Raw genomic sequence first — 9653 nt, forward strand, 5'->3', positions numbered from 1 at the left:
TAAATATACCACATTTTTTGAATCCATTCCTCAGTTGAAGGACATCTGGGTTCTTTCCAGCTCCTGGCTATTATAAATAAGGCTGCTATGAACATAGTTGAGCATATGTCCTTGTTATATGTTCGAGCATCTTCTGGGTATACGCCTAGGAGTGGTATAGCTGGATCCTCAGGTAATGCTATGTCCAATTTTTTGAGGAACCGCCACACTGATTTCCAAATTGGTTGCACCATCTTGCAGTCCCACCAACAATGGAGGAGTGTTCCTCTTTCTCCACACCCTCGCCAGCATCTACTGTCACCTGAGTTTTTAATCTTAGCCATTCTGACTGGTGTGAGATGGAATCTCATGGTTGTTTTGATTTGCATTTCCCTGACGACTAAGGATACTGAACATTTCTTTAGGTGCTTCTCGACCATTCGAGTTTCTTCCGTTGAAAATTCTTTGTTAAGCTCTATACCCCATTTTTTTAATAGGGTAATTTGGTTGTCTGGAGTCTAATTTCTTGAGTTCTTTGTATATATTGGATATTAGCCCTCTATCAGATGAAGGATTAGTAAAGATCTTTTCCCAATTTGTTGGTTGTCGTTTTGTCCTATTGACAGTGTCCTTTGCCTTACAGAAACATTGCAATTTTATGAAGAACCATTTGTCAATTCTTGATCTTAGAGCATATGCCATTGGTGTTCTGTTCAGGAACTTTTCCCCTGTGCCCAAGTATTCGAGGCTCTTCCCCACTTCTCTTCTATTAGTTTCAGTGTATCTGGTTTTATGTGGAGGTCCTTTATCCACTTAGACTTGAGCTTTGTACAAGGGGATAAGAATGGATCGATTTTCATTCTTCTACATGTTGTCCTCCAGTTGAACCAGCACCATTTGTTGAAAATGCTGTCCTTTTTCCACTGGACAGTTTTAGCTCCTTTGTCAAAGATCAAGTTACCACAGGAGTGTGGGTTCATTTCTGGGTCTTCAATTCTATTCCATTGATCTTCCTGCCTGTCTCTGTACCAATACCAGGTAGTTTTTATCACTATTGCTCTGTAGTGGATTTGTTTTAAATGGAAGCTCAGGGGTGTTTCTGCTGCTCCAGGTGAAGGAATCTCACACTTGACTGTCAGGATGGATGGGTAGTGTTAGTTGCATACCTGATGAGAAACAACTTGAGAAAAGAAAGGTTTCATCTGAGCTCACAGCTGTCACATCCAGTCCATCTTGGTGCATAAGTTGCAGTGTTGGGAACATGACACAGCCAGTCATGATGTGCTTGCAGTTGTGAAGTAGACAAAGATGAACTTTGATGCACATCTCCCTCTCTCCTTTGTCCCTTTTTATTCAGCTGAAGAGCCCAGTCCATAGAATGATGCTGGCTACATTCAGGTTGAGTCTTCCTTGCTCAGCTACACCTTCTGGGAAACAAAAATATAGACTCAAACAGAGGTGTGTTTTCATATTGACTCTAAATTCTAACATGTTAACAATGGAGATCCATCATCATATACAAACACATTTAGATACATGATACATAGAGGGGGAGATGGATGGATGGATGGATAGATAGATAGATAGAAGATAGATAATAGAAAAGATAGATGATAGATTATAAGATACTCATACATTGATGCATAGATATATAAATACACAAATAAATATATTATTCTATCATATTCTCAGCTCTTATGTTCCTGTACCCAGTATAATGGTATTTCAATATTTTGGTTTACCATTGTCATACTTTACTTCCTGTTACAGGGATACAACACCATGACTGAAAGCAACTTGGGGAGCAAAGGGTTGATTTCACCTCACAGCTTACAGTTCATTAAGAATAAATCAAGGTAGGAACTCAAGAAATGAACCTGAAGGCAAAAGGAAAAAGAAAGAGAAATGTCATGATCATAGTCTATCATAGAGGAAAGAACAGAAGCAGGAACCTGGAGGCGGGAACTGAAGAAGACCATAAAGGAATATTCTTACTCCCTTGCCACCCTTACTTGCTCAGCTTGCTATTGTATACAATCAAGGACCACCTACTAAGGGTAGCACTGCCAACAGAGGGCTGGGCCCTCACATCATCAGTTATTAAGAAAATGTTCCCATAGGAAGTGGAAACTTAAGGGTTCTTTGGAGAGTCCATTCTGTAGGATGGTGTTTTGCTGGGACAAACACATGAAGAAGTGATTCCTAAAGTGAACACAGGTGAAAGACTAAGGCTGACTTATGAAGGAACATTTCACTGAAGCAGACACAGGAGAGCAGATGTTCTTCTAAAGTAAGCACTTGAAAGGATTCTTTACTAACAACAAACATGTATTGGTCTGTCCTACATTGCATAGTTGAGTTCCATTTCTTGGAACTCCAGGGACTCAGGCTGATGAGATGCACATGCTGAGGCAAGGCACATGAAGGACACTTGATATTTGAAGGGTATAAATAGGACTCCACAAAGTAACAGAAAGAAAGCTTGGCTTGCAGGTACAATTAGCTGTCCAATGCTTGTGGATCTCGAATCTTAGCTGATCTTCACTTTCCTAAGAGAGGCACAGCTGAGAACTTCTAGTGTCCCTGTTGGTCCCTCTGGCTGACTTGAGCTGAAGCTGACACCTGGCTCTCTCTGCTAGGTAGTGTCACTGCTGTTGCTAACCCAACTGTACTGAACTGAACTGCTGATGTATTCATGAAGTGTGTGCGAGTGAACTGAGCTGCCACTACCTGCTAATCTGTGAACTGAACTGCTGATTTCCAGACAACACAGACAGGAGTTGCTCCAAAGAACCTTTCTAAACAGGTCCACTTCCCCCATATCCTATCTTTTCCATCACCTCTGGTAGGTGGTGGGCTACGAGGGAGGTTAAAGTGTTTAAGAGCCATCATTAAAAATAGGATGTAAGCTCTTTCTCTTCCAGTCCCAGGCTCTGCGGGAGCTACAGGTTACCGTGCAGACATGGCCAAGTCCAAGAACCACACCACACACAACCAGTCCCATAAATGGCACAGAAATGGCATCAAGAAACCCAAGTCACAAAGATATAAATTTCTTAAGGGGGTTGACCCCAAGTTCCTGAGGAACATGAGCTTTGCCAAAGAATCACAACAAGAAAGCCCTGAAGAAGATACAGGCCAACAGTGCAAATGCAGTGAGTGCATGCGCAGAGGCCCTTGTGAAGCCTCAGGTCATCAAGCCCAAGATGCTAAAGGGCCCCAGTCACAAATTCAGCCATCTGGCTTTCATCATTCACCCCAAGCTTGGGGAGCAAATTCAAAGCTACATGGCCAAGGGTCGTAGGCTCTGCTAACAAAGCAACAAACTAAGACAGAGGCCGCAGCTCCAGCTAAGGCCCAAGCTTCAGCTCCAGCTCGGGCTCCCGAAGGTGCCCAGACCCCTGTAAAGGTCCCATGAAAAAGGCTCCTGCGAATGAGAAGATAGATGGCCTGCTGGGACACACCTACCCACATACTATTTGCAGATGACCAGTGTCCTATGCTGTTTTTACAAATAAACTTGAGGCAAGAAAAAAATATAGGATGTGAAAAAAATTAAAATTACACCCATAGACTTACCTATAAGCCAATCTAATGGAAATATTTTCTCAATTGAAGTTGCATCTGTTCAAATGATACTGACTTGTGTGACAAAATATATACAGCAAGAACAATAAGTGTCTTTGAAAATATACTTTAGAATAGGTTATAATTGTAGTTTATTATGCTTAGAGTAGTAATTATAATAAATTATAATTAAAATCTTTCTCTGAATATTCCAAGCTATTTAAATTATAATGAAATTGTTTTAACTTTTATTCTATTTTCCTACTGAATTATAGTTTTATTTCACATTTAAACCAACTACTCAGAGCCAATTTCAATTTTTTCTCATGGATATTAGCATCTCAAAGGTAATTGCATCTGTTTTATATGAAAACATGGAGCTCTGTATTTATTTTGTTTCTAAATATCTCGTGAGTCATTATTTATAAGTGTTTTCCTATGTAAACAATCCTTCTCAGCAAACAGTATTTACAATCACTGTGGTGCCTTGTTTTTCTTTCTCAGTGTGTTAGATGAAATATCCAGAAATAATCATGAGCAGTCCTGTGTCCCTGTTTGCTTCTCATTTTCAGGCTAATGTTTATAGGCTGAAACCGTGGAGACTAAAATCGAAATACAGTGTAGTATATTTGACAAAGAAAACAGGACTTATGGATCATTAAAATTCAAGTGTAAACTGGAGTCACCACTGCTTGTCTGTCTTCTGATGGGGGAGATGTAACCAACTGAGGTGAGGAAGACAAGATCATCAATGCTGACATGCTTTAGTACCTGTGACTTGACCAAGTGCGATATCAGACTAAGATTATATATGTATGATGGTGAAATTCAAAGAAAACACCAGGCTCGAAGGAAAATATCATTCAGCCATTGAAAAGATAGAACTGAAGCCATTAGGTATAGATTCTAACACTTATGAAAAGGAGAAAGAGTAAAAGGACTGGTATCAGCCCAAGGTACCCTAAGACCAAGTTCTCAGCACGAAGGAGATTTATTTTCCCCAGAGGGACAAAGAGAAGAAATTAAGAGACAAAGACAAGAGATAGAGGATGAGGGAGAAGGGAAAGGTAACAAGGGAGAAAGGGAAAGGTGTGTTTGTCTTGGAGGGGCAATGTCAGCCTCTGGGTAGATAGGAGACCAGCATGGACCATGGGCAAATGGCAGCTTGCAGAGGTAAAAGGGGAAATGCAATGTTAGGATGAGTTGGTTAGTTTTGATTGGGCATGTTAATTAGGTCAGTCAAAAGAGTCTTTTGATTGCTTGACTTCAATGGTTTGCCAGCTGGACCTTAATAGTCAGCTAAAGAAGGAAAAAGTGGCCAAATACGGGAATAGACCTTGGTGGCTAGCTTTAGGAATTTATCTAATAGTTTTTGGCAAAGAAGAGGAAATGAGAGAGAAGGGCAAAGCCTGCCAGAGATGGGTCTGCCATACCTGGGCCTGGTAGAGTCTCTTCACAGAAATGTTCCAGCACTGAGCCTCAGGAATTCTTGATGGCAGGAAGTTAATGCTGAGAGTGTGCAGAAGTGTGCATGAGTGTGTACATGTGCATGCGTGCGTACGTACGTGCGTGTGTGTGTGTGTGCGTGTGCGTGTGTGTGTGTGTGCGTGTGCGTGTGTGTGTGTGTGCGTGTGTGTGTGTGTGTGTGTGTGTGTGTGTGTGTGTGTGTGTGTCTTGCTGGGGACTGAATCCATGACATTTCACATGCTAGGCTAACATTATCACAAAGCTAAGCCCAAGATCTTTGCTTATATATTTGATATAAAAACTCTGCTTTACTTGTCTTTTGTTCCTGATGATTTTTATAACAGTCTTGTGCAGGTCACCATGGACTACTGAAAAGATTCCTTTCCTGCCCTCATTAGCCAAGTAGGAGCATTTCAGGGAACCATGCCTCTTCTGGCTAAGACACAACACAGCAATCCTATGGCCCTTCCTTCCCTTTGGCCACCTGCATTAACTTATGGTTATGCTAATTACAGCACTTCTTTCACAACTTAAAGAGTTTGAGGAATATCATGTCTACAACTGTCCAAGAATTCAAGCTTTAGCAGGGAAGAAATGTCTATTGTGTAACCAAGGCTAGATTTCCAGTCTTACCTCCCATCCCACAAGACAACACCCAGGTTTTAATTACATAATTACATTTTCTCTCTTTTCAATGACATTCTTAATATTGGGGATGTGCACATAATAGACTTATCAAGGCTGGGGATTGGGGCAGACTGTCAACTTATGAGTTCCACAAACAATTATATCTCTCAATCATGCATAAAACCTACAGTGGAAGAGCCAGATGTGGGGGCTCAGGCTGTAATCCTGACATGGAGGCAAGTCTGAGGCCAGCCTGTGCCATAAAGCAAGTTCTGGATGGCCTGAACAGAGTGAGATTTTTAACTAAACAAAAGCCAAAGCAAAAACAAGCAAACAAACAAAACAGAACTATCGATGGAAGACCCCATGAAGTTCAAGAACATGCCACCTAATCCAGAAAACAAATATTAGTCATCTTTCCTCCAAATTTAGGTCTCCAAAGACAGATAGAGGTATCTGTGAATCCTCACTATAGAAGTAGAGGTCAAAGAATTAAGAGTTCAAGGTCATCTTGTATTATATAGAAAGTTAAGAGGAAAGGCCTGGGATCCATGAGAACTTTGTCTCATGAAATTAAATTAAAACAAACAAATAAATAAATAGTCACTCAAGGAAGCTGAAAGACACATTAGTCCCTCCACCAGGACCTACCAGCAATGCCTCAGCCTTCTCTCCTGATTTGTCCTCTCTCACTATATAGAATCATTGTCCATTTCTATCTCAGAAAATTGCCTCTGGTATACAGCATAGTTTCCCAACTTTATGTTTCAGGCCATACATTCAGAGTCTCTGATTCCAGGTTCTTAGAATTAATAAGGCAAGTGCTTCATTCTTAATCTCGGATCCAGCTTCCAAAGATCCCCTCCCAAGCTGGTGAACACTATTGAGTTAATAAAATATGATCAAAGAAGAGTTCAAGGTAAGGTCAGGAGAGATGAAGTGATACTTAACCCATCAGTTAATATATTTATTGGACTACATTAAGCTTATAGGTATCAGATTGTGTTCTGTAGATCTTTCTCCAATATATAAATAGATTTTTATAAATTTGTTTTGAATTGCCACGTTGGCTACCATACTCTTAGTACACAATAAACCACAATGCACTCTACTTCTGAGTTGTTAAACAAATTACTTGTGATTGAACTCTGGACCTCAGTAAGCAAATCAGAGGCCTGTCAACCCTCTCTAAGGATCCCTGGGACTGGCTTAAGAAGGAGCATTTCTAGGGCAACCGTTCAGCAGAAAAACGAAGGTAGATTATGGACAAGTCACAAGCATTGCCACCAGACAGACCTAGACCTCCATTTCCTCACCATAAACTGCTTGTGAAAAAATCCAGAAAGTCATACCATCTTTCAGAATTTATTTCCTCTGGGGATGGGGGGGGGGGGTACCAATAGAGCATTGTGGTGGGAAACCTTTATATGAAAAAATCTATTTTTAATACAAAATGAAAAAAGATTACTAGAAAACCAATGATAAAGCTTGTGCAGTCGGTGCACATGGTATCAATATTAAATCAATATGCAGGGATAAATCTCTGAGCCAGAAGTTTTCTATGACAATAATATAAAGATAAGGACTGCAATTTAGGACATGAGCACAGGCTGAGGTAGTCTCCAGATGACCAAAGAATGGCAGCAAACGATGGAGCATTACTGGGAAAGAGAAAGTTGTCTAAGTTGCTTGAAAGGAACTCTCATGTGGCCATGTCCTTCTAGAGCTTCCCGGCTCCCATTAGTGACTGGCAACAACTGACGGGCAGAACCTCCATCTTAGAGTACTGGCAGCTGCCTTGTTGGGCACAAGGGAAGCATACATATGCAAACATCTAGCTGTTCTATTGTAGGCTGTCCTGATGGGACTCTATAGTACACTGTGGTTTGGAAGAACAAAATCTTATGTTTTTCTAGTAAGAAGCAGACCATGCATGTTCAGCTTCCCTCCACTTTGCCAGGGCTAGACATACAACTCCATTTTGAATCTAGCAACTATTATAACAGAAGGGCTCTGCACATAAACATAATGCTATGACTTGAATCTGAAAAGTCCCCAACAGGTTCATGTGTTTAACACTTACTCTGCAGTAGGTGGTACTATTCTGAGAGGCTATGGAAGTTGGGATCAGGCAGGTAGAAGTCTAGGGCCTAGAAAGAGGCATTTGAATGTCTATCCAGCCCTGACTTTTGTCATGCTCTCTGCTTCCTGATATGATGAGATGAGAACAGATTCCACCCTTCATACGAGCTAAGCTACTCTGCCATCCTTTCCTCTTTTCCATGACCTGAAGTCTCTGAAAGTTTAAGCACAAATACATCTTCCCTCCTTTTTTTTTCTTTATTTGGTCAGAGTGATGCAAGAGTCATTAATATGTTTCATAAGTGCTAAGTTGAATAACTAAAAGGATAGTTTAAATTTTAATATATTTTACAAATGTAATGGAGTATTCTCTCAATTTGTTTTTTTTCAATCTTACAGCCTCACAGTAAATGACTAGTCCAGCTCACAGTGCATCATAGCTGCCCCAGAAGATACTCCGTGTCCATCCTCTCAAGACGAGGAAGATTTGTCCTATCTGTGCCCTTAATTGCATCCCTTTCCAGACAGCATCTCATCACCTTCCCACACCTTCACTTTACAGGGTTCAAGTTGGCTCTGACCCTAAAACAACTTACTCTCACTTCCGATAATGCATAACAAGAAACATTTTTATGGAATATAATGGAGAGGCTGGCAGCAGGTTGAGAATCTCGCACAAGACTTAAAATGCAGCCATTATCTGTCAGTCACATTCTGGAGCAGGTCATGCATAATAAACAGCTGATATATTAGCTTGATGGAGGACACAGCAAATATGAAATGATAGAAAGCACCACAGATCAGAACCCAGAGAGTCACAGGAAGATGTAGTAGCAAAGGCCAAATTATGGGTTCCACCAACAATGATAGCAGAGATCAATTCTGGCCACACACCTGTTCTAGCTGGGAAACCTCAGGCACATAACAAAGCACAGGAACCTACCATCTCTGGAGGGAAGACAACCTGTGTCCACAATAAATTTCTTTTCAGTTGAATAGCCAATTTAGTCTCATCAGCCCTGGGAGGCTACTGAAAACACATTCAATATGAATAAATATCAACCACCAAATCACATCTTAGGAGCAGGGAATATGGTTCAGTGGGTAAAATGCTTCCTGTGCAAGCATGAGGATCTGAATTTGGCTCCCAACACCTTCATGAAAGCCAGGACCAATGAGGTACATCTGTAGTCCCGATGTTAAGAGATACAGACAGGTAGATCCTAAGAGCTTCCTGGACAGACACTCTAGCCAAATTAGTAAGCTCAATGTTCAGTGAGAGAGCCTGTCTTACAAAATAAAATGTAGATCCATGGAAGGAGACACCTGACACTGACCTCTGACTTCAATATTCATGTACCTAGGCAAGTACTCATAAATACACACACACACACACACACACACACACATACACACACACACACATGTGTATGCACAGGCACGTGCACATGCATATATGCATACTGCAAAATAATGCTATTTTTTATGTTGGAGTAGTAAAAATATTTGATAAGGTTATGGCTTTAGCTCAGATTAATATTTCATTTCTAACTTTATCACTTGTTAATGACGCATAGGAAATGGGAATTGGTTAAGTCAAAAAAAGCACATGACATAAAGGAGAAGTCAAAACAAAAGCAATCAGAAGACCCAATTTTCTAAATCATCACCATGCTTCCCAGAAAATATCAAAAATGCATTACCTCTACTACACTGAAAGTAATCTCACATTCCATATGGAGGAAAGGGCTTTAAATTCATAGAAATTTCTTATGGTCATGCTGGTGCATGCCTTTATTATGAGCAGAAGCAAGTGGGTCTCTATGATTTTGAGGCCAGCCTGGTCTAAGTTCCAGAATAGGCATGGCAATGCAACAAAAGAAAAGAAGAGAAGAGAAGAGAAGAGAAGAGAAGAGAAGAGAAGAGAAGAG

The 9653-nt window shown here is 40.6% G+C and overlaps 1 long non-coding RNA gene across 1 annotated transcript in view; it reads right to left on the minus strand.

Moving 5' to 3' along the window:
• Window positions 1-958: 958 nt before the first annotated feature.
• LOC114612402 overlaps window positions 959-9653 on the minus strand; it is a 12000-nt gene continuing 3305 nt past the window's right edge. Inside the window, exon 5 of the long non-coding RNA XR_003710005.1 lies at window positions 959-1406. This is a non-coding gene — a long non-coding RNA (uncharacterized LOC114612402). The remainder of the gene's footprint in view (window positions 1407-9653) is intronic.

The sequence above is a fragment of the Grammomys surdaster genome, unplaced genomic scaffold, assembly GCF_004785775.1.
Source record: "Grammomys surdaster isolate TR1022 unplaced genomic scaffold, NIH_TR_1.0 126158, whole genome shotgun sequence".
Classification (NCBI taxonomy): domain Eukaryota; kingdom Metazoa; phylum Chordata; class Mammalia; order Rodentia; family Muridae; genus Grammomys; species Grammomys surdaster.